The following is a 16272-nucleotide window of genomic DNA, read 5'->3' on the forward strand; positions in this document are numbered from 1 at the left end:
CGGTTTCCCGAGGTAGTGAATAACAAATTAAACTCCAAGGCAATTTATGTAAAATTTTAACTTAATTATTACAATTACTCTTTTCAACTCAAATTACAAGAATTGACATAAATAAAAGTGAAAGTCTTCTAGATGATGATCTAGCTACTAAGTCGTCTGATCCAGTGTCTCACGCCCATTAAGCTCCCGTCCTATCTCTTAAACCCGTCAAGTCCGCCGCCAATATTTGGGTCGTCACGGTGTTCACGAATACACGTGGTCAACCGCGAGGTTGAGTAGGGAAAACAATAAAACAATAAAATATGATATGCATGATACTCCGTCACCTCCATCTCCATCTCATCTCATCACACACATCTCATAACCCGGACAACCCAGCCATACCGATCCCCGGTAGACTATAAATATCGACCGAAGCCGATCCGCCACCACTCAACCTGAGGACACAGGGCAAGTCTGCAGAACCCGCCCGGGCCTTATCACAACATCACATCGTATCTCAACATCGTCACCACCACATCATCCTCCAACTCCAATGCATATGAAATGCTCAACAAAAATTAATGCAATGCAATATGTATATAATTCATCGAATCGATAAATCATAAAGTCATGCCGATTTACCCGATGTTGTGATATCATACTCAATACGATCAAATAAGTCAATCACCTTTCCGAATATAAATGATAACGTAAATCAACAACCAGAATTCAAGTCAATACAATTCGATCAATGACGATAATAGGACAAGTGTATTTCCCTACCTCAAGTGCCAGCAAATCCAATTAAGCAGTTAAGCAGTCCCGAAAATAAAGCAATGAATTTGATAATTGATCCTTCACTTAATTCGTCACCTAAAACAATTATAATATTTATAATTACTAACTACTAAATATAGAAATCTCCTAAAATGGAAACTTTCCCAATATAGTAACTTTCCTCTTTTAACAAACCCGACTCAAACCCGACTTGAATTATTAAATGTCTCGGGAATAATTTATTTAGATAACTCGGGATTTAAATTAAATACTGATATATAAAGATTAAATGAATTATACGATTTAGAAGTACCCGAATCAATCCTTAAACAACTCAAACAATCCCGACTCAAACCCGTCTCTAATTATATTAAATAATTCGGGAATTATATTAATTAATCATTTAAAGGACTCGGGAATTAAATTAAGTAATTAATTTAATGAATTAACGATTTAAGACAAACCCGAATCAAACATAAAATAATTCAACAACCCGATTTAAACTCGTCTTTAATTATTTTAATACACTCGGAATATTAAATTATTTAATTAAAAGTACGACCGAGTAATAAATTATAATGATTAAACTACGTCAAAACCCGTTTCAATATAAAAACAACTCGTCATCAATCCCTACCCCTTCACACACGCCTACACCCCTACAAACACCACCTGAACCACCACGAAAACCACCGCACCTGGTCCCCACTTCGTCCCCACCACTGACAACCAACCCCACCTGGTCGATCGCCGCCGTGAGTCGAACCAGGGTCGTCACCTGACCGGGTTCACCCCCACACCTCACCAAACACCCTATTTACGCGACTCACCACCACCGCAACCATCACTCGTCCCCTGCCATACCACCACCATTCCACTCGTCGTCAACCCACCAACACAGACACCGTGGCACCACCATTCCGACCTCCCCCGAGTCCACGGTGGTGCCACCCCAACACTACTCGTCTAACTACTTTGAAAAACCCGCATCATAACCCGTTTACCACCCCCGTCGCTACTCCCTTTTACCGCCACTATCACCACCGACAACCACCCTAAACACCACCATCTGACTCGTCCCACACCCTACTACCCATATACTCAGTCAACAACTACCCTAGACGCCATTATAAGACACGAACAACCCACCACAAACCCGACATTAAACCCAAAACAGAGAAAGTGAATCGCTCTTACCATGTTTCTGCCACCACGACGGCCACCACAGCCACCCTAGGTCGTCGACAAAGGTCCCTTGCTCTTCCTTGCTGCGTGGTCACTGTTCACGCTCACTCTCTCCCTCTCTTTATGCGTGAAAGGTGAAGATTGGTAATGATGAAGTGGTAGGCGTGAAAGAGGAAGTATGGGTTGTTAAAGTAGAAGTTGTGGGTTGTTAAAGTAAAAGGTAACATGGTGGAATGAATATAGTATTGTATGATTATAATTTGTAGTAAACAATTAATGGTGGAATGATTATGGGAATTAGCTCACAGTTCGAATTCTATATAAACCCGTCACAATTAACTTATATCGATACAACGCGAGTTAATTAAAATAACTTATCATAATTATCGACTCGACAATTTACCCGACTTAATTGATAATATAAAATGTATAATAATTAATATATAATAATATCCGTTTAATAATATCCGTTTAATAATATCTGTTTAATAATATTCGTTTAATTTATTATTATCCGTTTAATTTATTATATAAAAATATGGGGTATTACACTAATGTTTCAAAAGTTACAATTCTTAGGTTATATCATATAAATATTTTGTTTATGTGATAAATCTCATATTCCTATTATGTGATACTCCGATAAATATTTTGAAACTTAATTTTATAAAAAAAAAATTATAATGCGTTGGATTTGTTGCAAAACATATTTTCATAAGAGAACCTACATTAAAAACAAAAAATGGAGGTCTTAAAAATATAGAGTTGATAAAATATGAAATTTTTACGTTTGAAATATAATGAGTAAGTAAAATATAAAATTTATGGAAAATAAATTATTTATTTAATTTAAGTAATTTACAAACAACTTCTATAAATACTCAAGTGAATTTAAACACTTTAGAATAGAATTTTAAAAGGGCAGTAATACTATGTATTTAGTTCATGAAATTATTTCACGTAAAGGATAAGGTTTTTGTAAAATAAAATATCAAATTGCATTGTTTAGCAATATATTTAGTAAGTAAAACTAAAATTATTATATTTATAATTTATACTTTTGTGTTCATGGTGATTTTAAATGATACTCTCTCCATTCCATTTTTATTGTTTAATTGTCCTTTAAAATTTATTCCAAATTAATTGTTTTTTCGAAATTTAGTATGATAAATGACATAACTATCAGTATCTATACAATATAATAAAAAGGCAAGATGAGTAGTTTATTATTTGACATGTGTCATGTTAAGCAATTTTTAAGTGTCACATTTTATGTTATTTTTCTTTGCATTTTATTAGAAATGGTAAAAGATTATGAGTTGTTATAAACTATGATATAATGAATTATCATAATTAAGGTTATTAGTGGAATTATGATACAATGAATTATCATAATGATTGTATTAGTGGTGACTTTTCAGCTGCTCATTAAGTTTTTATAAATACCTCCTCATAGAGAAATAAGATAACCAAGCAAATACAAAATTAATATTGTAACTCTCTAAAATCAAACACATTTTTATATCACTCATCATTAATTCCCCATGAATCATGTGAAATGTACATTGAAGACAAATGGAATAAAACATCTAGGACTCGATTTTTGGACAAATAAGGCTTGAAAACAGAATTTAAATTGGACGGAATTAGACTCAACAAATGGACTAATTTGAACACAAACAAATGCTAACTAATTGATTCAAGGATTAGATAAAAGACTTAAACTTGCATAACTTAAGACACAAAATAAGAACCAAAAGACAGAAGAAACAGTCGGCTAGACCGTTGCTTTTGGGCTGGAAACAGTGAAGGAAGGATTGCAACGTAAATGCTTATGATTTAAATATTCAAATGACAATTTCCTTGGTTGATTTAAGACTCTAAAAACGATTTGCAAGGACTGAAACAACACGAATTGGGACTGTTTTGACACGAGAAATGAACAAGTAACCGGGATATGACTTAAACTAGATCACGAAGCAGGTTTAAGCCTTGGAATTAAACTCAACATCACGAAGCAAGAGCTAATTCCACCTCAAACACTAAGTAATGAGGGGTTTTCCGCACTAAGCAAGAAGAAAGTTGATTGAAAACTTCAATTTCAAACTCATATTTTAATTCACTCAAATCTGAAATTCTCATTAGGTTTGTTTGGTTTATATAGACCAAGCCTTACAATCTTGACCCTTGATTACAAACTACATCTGAGGGCCACAAAAGGAGCTGCTATTGTCCAATAAAAACGGCAGCCTATGCCTTACACAATGCTGAAATTGAAAATGACATAAAGCAAAGAAATGATAAAGTAAACTAATAGTCCAACCCTTCCTTATTTGTTTACTCAACTCCTTATTTATGCAATATGGACTGACTTGGCTGCCTAAGGAACCGTGTGGGACTCATATGCAGCTTTCAAAAGTCTTTTGAGCTTTGTTGGATCAAAAGAGGAAAGGTTGAAAGCGACATTTAGCTCATTGTTCAAAACCGGGTCCCCTTGGTACCTTTGCATTGATTCTTCAAATAATTTCTGAATGGTAGCCTTTAGAGATAAAAGATCCTACACAAAAACGTCCCAAACTCACTCAAGATAAGAATTAGGACGGTTGGAGCCATGACTTCTTAGACGGTTTTTGAGTTATACCTCAAATTAGGGCGAGGTCCAAAACCGTGGAAAATGGAGCTTGGTGTTGTTTCCGATTCCACTTCAATCCCTCCCTTTTCAAAAGGACTTATCCTCAAGTCCTTGAAATCATCATCCTCAATTTCCTCATAGCTTGGACTCAAGTCCTCAACATCAAACGTGCCATGGATGCCCCAAAGATCAACCTTGTACTTGTTGAACCCAATTTGCTTGATGACTTTGAAAGGACCCTCTTCACTTGCTATGGACTTGTTTTTCCCTTTCTTAAGGACTCTTTGCTTGCTAATTTGAACCCACACAAGGTCCCCGGGCCTGAATATGCGAGCTTGCTTAGGAACCATCGACATTTCCTTGCATTTCATGGCCTTAGCATGGGTGGGAGGTTCTCCTTCAACTCGTTTCTTGACTCCTTTCCACTCCTCAATAACTGGTTCAAAATTTCGCATTTGGGCAGCCTCATTGTCGTGGTCTTTGCTACTAGCCTTGCACTTGAATTCAAATGAGCTAGTTAAACTTGGATTAGAGAGTGTAGTAGGCTCACATTTCAAACCTTCAAAGAAACCCTCGGTTTGATCTTTCTATTTGAGTAATGCTTCGACCCTTGGCTCCTTGAAATCATCTTTGGCATGGACAACATGGACAGTCCCCACGCCATTCTCCCCTTGACTCACCTTGTCTTCATTGATCAATAATACTTTCTTGGGTGGTTCAAACAGGGACTCGGGTGGTAGGGGTGCTAGCACAACTTTCTTTGAACCAAACTTGAAAGTGTAGGTGTTGTCTTGACCATTGTGCATTGAATCTTTATCAAACTCCCATGACCTGCCAAGTAGAAGATAGTAAGCATCCATAGGTAGAACATCACAAAGAACCTCATCAACATAGCTCTTGCCCATGGAGAAGGACACTAGGCATTGCTTATCCACCTTAATTTCAGCCCCATTGTTGAGCCACCTCAACTTGTAAGGATTAGGATGATCTTGTGTAGGTAAAGAGAGCTTCTCAATGAGAGTATTAGAAGCCACATTGGTACAAACTTCCTCCATCAATGATAAGGTTCCAAACTTTCCCTTGAATGGTGCACCTAGACCTAAAGAGATGTTGTCTTTGGTTTACTTCCATAGGTTGGGTACTCAATTCTCTCCAAATGACCAAACTCACTCCCTCATCCGGTTCTACAACCATGGCGGCCTCCTCTTGCTTCTTAGACTCCTCACCATCATCACAAACAAATATTTCATCCTCACCCCAATGCACTACCTCAAAGCTACTAAGTGCTCTCTTGTTTGGACATTGGTTAGTAAAGTGACCAAAGCCTTGACATTGATAACATTTCTTCAAAGATGTGGTGTTTTTGTGTGAGCTCATGGGTGCTTTGTCTTTGTCAAGAGTGGGAAGTTTGTTTTGAGGGGTTGGTTCATCAACCTTGGCCTCGGTTTGGGTGTGGTAGGGGGCTATTTTGGCGGCTGTTTTTGTGGTGATAGCTCTCCCATTTCCCAATTTCTCAACCCTCAAAGATAGGTTCACGGCCTCCTCAAAGGTATAACACTTGATGTATTCTTACCTTACTAGCAATCTTAAAATCCAAACCCTCAGTAAACCTAGCAATGTTTTGTTCGGGTTGTTCATTGACTTCACATTGCAAGGTTAATTGTTCAAAGTCTCTAAGGTAAGACTCAATGGGTTGTTGGTCTTGTTTAAGTTGAGTGAGCCTAATAAACATGTATTGAGTGTAGTCTCTAGGCACAAACTTATCCTTAAGTTTCTTTTTCAACTTAGACCATGACTTAATAGCCTCTTTACCATCTCTTCTTCTCTGATTTTTCAAGTTTTCATACCAAAGAGAAGCATAGCCTTTGAGTTTCAAGATTGCAACTTTGAAAGATTTGCTATCCGAATAATCTTTAAACTCAAAAACTCTTTCAACGGTTCTAAGCCAATCTAACAAATCCTCGGGGTTTAGACTACCATAAAAATCAGGGATTTCTACCTTTACATCCTTGTTGTGCTCTTGTTGAAAAACATCGGCCATGGAGTCCTCCGAATCTGAAAATGGCTCCTCTTCTTGGACACCTCGGCCTCCTCTTCCACCCATGTAAGCACGACCTCTACCTCTACCCCGTGGTGGTTGTCTTCTTCCTCTTGGTGGTGTTGGAATGTTAGCCATGATAGCATTGAAGGAATCCAACATCAAGTCACATTTTTCAGAAAGTTGAGTGACTTGTGTTTCACTTTCGGTAAGCCTCACTTCACTCATGGTTGTTTTTTGTGTTTTTGAAGGTGGTTAAGGTATATAATGAACTCAAAAGAAGGTTTTTTTCCCAAGACTAACACAAGATGGAATTGTGTTATGACCTTGCTCTGATACCAATTTGGAGTAAAATAAAGAGGGTGGTCCATAATCAGCCCAAAAAAGTTTCAAAAACGCAGCAAGAACAACAACAATTGCAACATAATTTAAGACCGTCACAAATGACACAAAAACAAGAATAAAAGAGACATAAAACCGGGCTAAGGATAGGACGGTCCCGGAAACCATTTGGCTCTTCCTCAACCTCGCATTAGCATGAGCTAACACGACATGGAGGTGGAGCTCGACCCAACAAAGCCTTCCAAAAACGGTGCAACCATACTACAAAAATAGACTCGAAAGGGGCTGTTTTTGTGTTTGTATTGTCTCGGTTTTAAGGGGCTGTTTTTGAGCAATGATTTTCTGAGTTTTTGTAACATAAAATAAAAGATATAAGGATATGACTTAAACAAGAACATAAAGCATGTTTAAGCTTAGGATAGTACTCTTCCAAAGCACTAAGCAAATGGATAGAGTTCATCTCCAAGCACTAAGCAAAGGAGGTTGTTCAAGCACTAAGCAAAGAACTAAACAAAGGGTTTTCAAAAACCTCATAAATTCATTTCTCATAAACTTCAAATCTGATTTTTACACAAGGTAAGGGCTCCTTATATAAAGCCTCTAATACAATCCTAGCCATCCATCTAAAAAGTAAATCTAAAGGCTACAAATTAAAGAGGAACAAAACAAAAATACAAAAGCTGAAAAATTACACCTAATAACTAGTTATAAGAGTACAAAATACAACTTGGGCAGCCATATAGGACGTGAGGCAGCAACATGGGATGTTGTTGGTTGCTTTTTAATTGTTTTGGACTCTTTAGAAGACAAAAAGAGGGACCATATAATGTCATTTGTCCATGGAATCTTGCAATTGTGCTTCACCCTTTTATCTTGCAAAACATGGCTGCCAAGACACCAAATTTCGGCCATGTAACTTGATTTTGTCCAACAAACATTTCATCCGCCCCCGTTTTATTGTGCTTTGAAAATCAATGGTTCAAGTTCATATAAATTTTGGATCTCAAAGGTGCTACATTGCTACTTAAACTTAACCTCTTTAGTTTGTTTTCATGGTGATTTCTCCTTATTGTTCATAGTTTTCATAGTATAAAGCTACAAAATTTTTAAAAATAATATTTAAGTTCTGCGTAAAATAAAAAAGTTCAACTTCATAGTTATGAGGTCAAATAACCAACTAAGGTTCCTTCCTTGCTAATCTCTAAATCACGTGATCAATATTTGTAATATGCTTATAAGGTGATTAATTTGCTTACATGTATTTTTCTTGTTGACATGCAGGTAGTACGTATAGATGATGTAATTGAACAAGTCAATATGGAAGGTGTTGTGCAATAATTAAGTAGTTTGATTTACATTGTTAATACAAATTTGTCGATTTCAAGATTAAATGATTAGCAAGTATGTGATTAGTCACAACAAGTGTTTGGTTTGAAACGTGATGTAAAATATTCGGTTATCCTACAAAGTAAGTAAATACAATGAAAAATGCTTATGCATATAACTTGAGACAACAAGTTACATCATCATGTTTAGAATGTTACGTAGATTTACAACTCAAATTCACAAGATAGTCCAACAAAATGAATTTAAGTTGGCATACTTTGTCATTAACATAAGCAATTCCACTTAAGTAAAACTATGTGTTCTTTCTTTGTTTATAATGTCATCACGTTAAGTAAACATCGACTTAGGGGTCGTTTGGTTGCCACTTAGAAAACATAGGCATTGGAAAATCCCATGATTTTGAAAAACATGGGTTGTTTGGTTGCCATAAAGTTTGGAAAATGTAGGAATTAGCACTTCCCAGGAACTTCCAATGCCTACATGATGTGGGAAGTTGCTTACCTACTCCCCCCTTGGTCATTGGAAGTTCCTGTGGAATTTAATTCCTACATGAGCAACCAAACACTTTTCCGAAATTCACCCGAATTGGATGGGGGAACTTAATTCCCATGAATTGTATTTTCCTAAGAAAATTAAGTTCCTTGATCAACTAAACAACCCCTTACTAACAAAAAAATACCTTTCGACTTCGCAACCCACTTTGAACAAACACATACATGAATAAGCTTTAAGAAGGATATATACTTCGTATTACCTAACCCACTTCCCAAACTAAATTCTTCCCTAAATTTAAATCTTACCACAACATGGACTATTTCACAACATGTGTCAACCAATTTATATTTTACCTTAAAATCTTTTATTTGTAGTTGAAAAAAAAATTGGTCTCCATTTTCCTCCCCCTTCATTAAATTTTAGTATCAAAACAAAGCTTTAAGGAAACGTTTTGATAAAACCCGTGCATTGCACGGGTTACAAAACTAGTTCACTAATTAAACACTAATTGTATTTTCTTACTTGCGATATAGTATGCTCATTTGAATAAAAAAATTAAATAAATTATACTTAGTTTATCGTAATTATATTTACATCATACTATATATTAATTTCTTATCTGTAACACCCGCGAATTTCTCATTTTGACATTTATAATTTATTTAACCATTCTATTACTTTATTTTATATTCTTAAATTATTTAATTTTATTAATTTTATTTTTAAACATTATTTTTATAAAAGTAATATTTTAAAGTTTAATTTATATAAAAATACGTATTTTAGTCGGATAGTAATAATAGTGACAATAATAATAATATTTTCCGTTTTAAGTTAATATAGACTTGAGACATATTTTCCGCCTAGCAAAACACCGTCACATTTCACTTTAAACCTAGTTTAATCCGGACCAACCAAAAATCGACAACATACTCACATATTCTCTTACACTCTACATTTATATAATCCTTTTATTATTATTATTATTATTATTATTATTATTATTATTATTATTATTATTATTATTATTATTATTATTATTATTATTATTATTATTATTATTATTATTATTATTATTATTATTATTATTATTATTATTATTATTATTATTATTATTATTATTATTATTATTATTATTATTATTATTATTATTATTATTATTATTATTATTATTTCCCCAATACCCCCGTCACTTTCCCCCTTCACCTTTCTATTCTTTTTCAATCATCTTACTGTAACAACAACCCAGAAACAACAAAAACACCACCACCACCATTAATACCCGTCTTCAACCCGAGATCCCGCCTTCATTTCTCGACCAAATTCCATAATTTTTGTACCATTCTCTTCCCCTTACCTTCCTCCTTCTTTCAAGGTAAGAAAGTCTCATTTTTGTGGTGGTTTCGTTTTTCGCCGTCTTATAAAAGTGTCGTCTTTTAGCTTCCTTATCCCGTTTTCTTGCTCTTTAATGAAGGATTTGAAGACCCGAAGTAAGACTCGTGCCTTGTGAACCATTTATTCGAAGAAGTTATAAGGTAACGGTGATAGGTTACTCGACAAAAACGTCGAAATTCCGTCTAATGTATTGTTTTATATGCTCTTGATTGATAAAGTTTGGTTCTTTACATTTTTCTCATTTGTATGGTAATTTCCATCTCGAAATAACGCTTGAAATGGACTATTTTACATGGATTTTCGAGCTTGGTTAAGTTAAGCTTGGTGGGTGTTATTCATGTTGAGTTGCGTTTTATTTCCGTCTTACCTTTGCGCCTTTTGTTCCGTCTGAAACTGAATCGTAAAGCTTGCTAGGATTCTGTTTTATACCGTGGCAGGGGACGTTTTGGACTCTGTTTTGGACGGACCAAATACGCCTTTCGAACGGTTTCCGTGTTTGTCCTCTTCGTGCTAATATTGTATAGATGCGTTACAAGATAGGTTATTGATTAAATTCTTTGTTTGCTATCGTTGTGTGTACTTGTATAACATGAATAGAACATCATCAGGATGAAATGGATCACTTTAGATTAAGCATTGCACAGGCTGGCATTTTTAATCTCCGATTTAGCAATAAGCAATGGCAGTTTTGACATTTTAATTATCTGGTCACTTGAACTTCTGAATTGATTTGACCTATATCTTTATTACAGTGAATGAGAATTAATCGAATTTTTCTCGCTGCAAATATCTAATTATGGACCATACTTCACTTCTGTATTTGTGACCGTCTCATGGCTTGTTTGGCAACCGTGGACGGGTGTGTATGTGTGGCTTATTTGCAGGTGGTTAGGGCTGTGTGCGGCTGTTTTTAAGTCGTATTGTCGTCGTAAATTTCCGTCTCAAACATACTCAAAAACTTCTCGTGCCGTTTACTTGTATGGGTGCTTTGGGTAAGGGATTGTTGTCGTGTGTTGGACTGCCTTTGGAGTTGTTGGTCACGGTGGGGCTGACTGGGGTGGCTGGCCGTGAGTGGCAGCAGGGCCACGGCCTGGCCGTTTCTAGGGTGGTCACGGGCTGAGTAGCCTATACTCCTTACCTCCCGCCTTCCTTTGTTTTACCGTATAATCGTTATGTTTTGTTAGCCTTGGTTTATTATGTTCTATATGTTGAATTTGTTATGTTCTAGATGATGGACTCATTGTGTTTTACATGTTGGACTTAACTGGACTAACTTATTGGGCTTCTTATAGCTTATTTGTTGGGCTCATAAATGAGTCACTTGAGTTGGTCACATTTGATTCCGTAATTTCTTTTTTTTTTGGCGGAAATGTAAGTAGTATTAAAATAGGCCTAAAGGCAAACACCATCCTGTGTACAACCATCATAACTGACACAAGCCTCATTACACTTAGGATTATAGACACATCATCAATACAGACTCCTCTCTACTGATGCTCTCTTCACATAAGACCTCTACGTTTACACCAATCAATATCCCGCCGTTTTATCTGTCCAATCTCACAGTTCATCAATCTCAGCCTTAATTCCTCCTTCACTGCATCAATAAGTGTCACTGGTCTAGTTACATAGTGATCATTCCTGCACACATTCCTGACCTGCCAAATATGGTACTGAATAGCCACAACCAAAGAGCTCAATAATAGTCTGATAAACCCCGACAGCCTTCTTATCCTCAACATCTATTCTGAACTTACCTCAGTGCTCACCTGGATATCTAACCACTCAATAAACTTGTTGTAACAATTCCTGGTATAATAACAATCATGGAGTAAATGTTGATGACTTTCAGGATACACTCCACAAAGGTAGCACATACACTGATTAGTTATCCCCATCCTGTTAAGTTTATCAAGTGTAAGTAACCTTTCTTGCTTCATCAACCAGATTATAAACGAATGTTTTGGAACATTAAGATGGTTCCAAACAATCTTAGCCTAGGGTACTTTCTGATCCTCATTCTTAGTGAGCCACTCATACCCACTGGCTATAGTGTACTCACCATCTCCCCCCATCCATTTATCATTAACATAAGCTTCCTTCAATTTCTCCTTAACCTCACAAACTTTCCTCCAAGCCCACGAGCTAGCAGCAGTAGGTATATAATCCTTCCAACATCTGCCTTTCATATAAACTTTATCAATCCACTGGATCCATAGGTGATCTTTTTTTCTGAAAATCCACCAAACCAGTCTTCCTACAGCAGCAACATTCCACAGTTTGCTATCAACCATACCCAGACCTCCCTTATCCTTATTTTTGCAGATGGCACTCCAGGCTACAAAAGGAGCTTTGGAATACTTATCTGTGCCATCCCACAAAAAGTTCCTGCACGGAGCTTGTATTCTATCCATGACCCCCACAGGCAAAATAAAAATTTGTGCCCAATAAGAATGAATAGTATTGAGCACAGATTTAACTAGAGTGAGTCTGCCTGCATAAGAAATCTTCCTCTTATTCCAGCCCCTAATCCTAGCCACCATCCTATCCACCAACATATTACAGTCATTTTTAGACAATTTTTTATGAGAAATTCTGACCCCCAGATATTTAAAAGGGAGGGTCCCTTTCTTAAAACCAGTATACTCAAGAATAGCATCTTCAATTGCATTAGAAACTCCATTAAGTATCATATCAGATTTCTCACTACTAATCTTCAATCCAGAAGCTTCAGAAAAATAGGAAAGGCCTCCATAATAGTCACAATAGATTTAATATCACCTTTGCAAAAAAGCAATAGGTCATCAGCAAACATGAGGTGAGTCAATTTGGTACCCTTGCAGAGAGGATGTAAAGTAAAATTAGGCCTTATACACACTTCCTCTAACAACCTACTGAGATACTCCATGCACAAAGTGAAAAGGAGTGGGGAAAGAGGATCCCCTTGCCTCAATCCTCTTTTACCTTTGAAAAAACCATGTGCCTGACCATTAATAACAATTGAGTAAGTAGTTGTAGTGATGCATTGCATTATCAACTGAATGAACCTCGGAGGAAAATTGAGACTCTTGAGCATTTGCTGCACAAACCTCCACTCAATGGAGTCATAAGCCTTCCTTAAATCTACCTTCATTAAGCATTTGGGAGAGGCACCTCTCCTTGTATAAAGCCTCACAAGATCTTGGCTAATTAAAATATTGCCCATAATGCTTCTCCCCTTAATAAAGGCAGATTGAGCAGGGTTAATAATCTTTGGTAAAACCTCATCCAATCTGGAACATAACAGCTTGGATATGATTTTGTAAAGAGTGTTGCAGCAAGCCAATGGTCTAAATTCTTTCACTGATGTGGGATTATCCAATTTAGGGATCAGAACCAAGTTAGTACTGTTAATTTGTTTCAGTAGCTTCCCCTGGCTAAAGAAGTCCCTGATAGCATTACATACATCCCCCCGCATAATCTCCCATCCAGCTTTGAAAAAGCAGCTGGAGTACCCATCAGGTCCAGCACTTTTATCATCAGGAATAGAAAAAACAATCTGTTTTATCTCAGCATCTGTTGGGATAGAATTAAGGTGCCCCCAGTCCTCATCAAGTACTTGCTTGCCCTTGGTAACAATGTTAGGGTAGATGTCATTTGTTCTAGCATTTGTACCAAGTAAAACAGTATAATAATCAACAAAAGCTTGAAGAATGTCCTCTGGTTTTTTACAAACCCTGCCATTACCATCTTCAATTTGAATAACCTTATTATGAATCTGTCGTTGCTTAATAATCCTATGAAACATAACACTATTGATATCACCATCCTTAGCCCAATCACACTTAGCTTTTTGTTTGAGAAAATCCTACCTAGCCTTAGCTAACATGTGATAGCTTTCCCTTACTTGATTTTCAGAATCCATGAGAGCCTTATTATAAGGGTCAGCTTGTAGTTGCTTTTGGTAATCAAGCAAAATTCCATAAGCAATATCAGCATTTCTTTCCACATCAGAAAATAGCTCCTTATTCATCACACTTAATCGAGGTTTAAGCTTCTTCATTTTCTGCACCACTTTATACATACATATCCCCTGAATAATCTCATTCCAACCACTTCTCACTACCTCCTTGAAATCTGGCACCTTAGTCCACATGTTAAAAAATTTAAAAGCTTTCCTCTTCTGCACCTGGGTAGTCCCACAATCTATAAACACGTAGGCAATGATCAAATTCTCCTTCAGAGCATAGTGAGCATAATAATCCATCCAGTTATTCACCCACCCATCATTCACCAACACTCTATCAATTCTACTAAAAACCCTTGTGCTGCTAGGTTGCTTGTTATTCCAAGTAAAAAAAAGCACCAGTGCATTTCATATCCTGCAGCTCACAAGCATCTATAACATTTTGAAATGGTATCACCTCAGCATCTTTAACAGGCAATCCTATCTTTTCATTTGAGAACAAGACATTATTGAAATCACCCAACAGCACCCATGGTTCCACCATATTAAACTGAACTAAAGCATCCCAAAGAGGAACTCTATCTTCAATTTTATTGAATCCATAAACAAAAGTAGCAAAAAATATAGTAGAGTCTAGATTATTTGTCACCTTAATATGAATATATTGAGCAGCCATATATATAACCTCCACCTTCATTTTTTGTTCCCTCCAAAGAACCCAAATCCTTCCCCCATTATGGAAATTATGGTTAGTAACATAAGACCATCCATGACACACATTATCAGCAACTTTATTCAAAGACACAGGTTTTACCCTTGTCTTTAGGAGCCCAAAAAGGTCCACATTAGCTTGATGTAGACACCACTTAACATCTTTGTGTTTTAGCATACTATTTAGGCCCCTCACATGACGTACATTGTTCATTATCGATTGTTATATTTTATTTAACCGGCATATTTAATTATGAAATGAAATATTTATTCTTATGCTACAAGTATGAAGAATTATTATAAATAATTACTCGAAGTGAGTCGTATCCTTATGATAATGCCTTTATGCTATACCTTTTTGCTTGACTTATCTTTACGCCTCTTTTGGACTGTCCTGCCGATTGTGGGTTTAACTCATATCTTCCGCCTCTTTCGGACTGTCCCGCCAATTGTGGGTTCTCGATTTCCGATCTGTCTTCGAGTCTTGGATGCGGACCGTTCTGCCGCATGTCGAATCGGGAACTGTACTGTCCCAAGAGTTTGGCGAGATTTAGGACTAGTGTGGACAAGGCCCTCGGGAACTGCGTCCGCGGGATCCACACTAGGCATAATCGACTCGAGGTTCCTTCGAATCGAATTAAGACATATTAGAGTCGCCACCAAGTTTTTTGGGAACTTGGAACCGTTCAAGTCAACTTTACACCTTTCATCGAAAAGCATAAAGCCAATCGACTACGAGTGATTAAAGATAAAGACTTGTACCCTATATCACTCGATTTGAATGACTCTCATAATCCAATGGTATTTAGACGGATCCACAAACCATAGATCTTGAGTAAGGGGTGAGGGTACGTGTTGGGAAGCCCATAAGGACACCCAACCCCGCCCGTCAGCAACGGCCTCTACTAAGTCAAGTATGGATTTCAAACAAGGTCATAGCTACTACGATGTATGATATGCAAACGTTGTTTTAACCCTATCATGTGACAACAGTTTCTATGTCGTTTTAGATGCAACTAAACTAACTTTGTCAAAGTTGTAATTTAGCATGTGGGTTGATTGATCTAGCAACATTCAAACGAAACAAACAAGGCTTGATGGGGAATGGGGGAGCCGTTGGGATCTACCTATTACAAACCAGGCATTTCATGCCGACACAACAACAAATTAAAGATACAACTCGATCTAAATACAAAGCTATACACACGACGCAATACATGACACCACACACGGCCGTTGGCCTAGAAAACCGTGCACATGAGGGGTGGCCCACGGCTCACATGACACACGGCCTTGGGTCACTCCTCGTAATGTGTGCTTTCACTTAATCCCATCGAATTAGACATAGGGCTACGCACCAAAGCATGCATTAGCATAAACCGGGCCATGTTGCTTTAAACAACATGCGGTTTACTACGCTCC

This window comes from Silene latifolia, chromosome 6 (genome assembly GCF_048544455.1).
Source record: "Silene latifolia isolate original U9 population chromosome 6, ASM4854445v1, whole genome shotgun sequence".
Lineage (NCBI taxonomy): Eukaryota > Viridiplantae > Streptophyta > Magnoliopsida > Caryophyllales > Caryophyllaceae > Silene > Silene latifolia.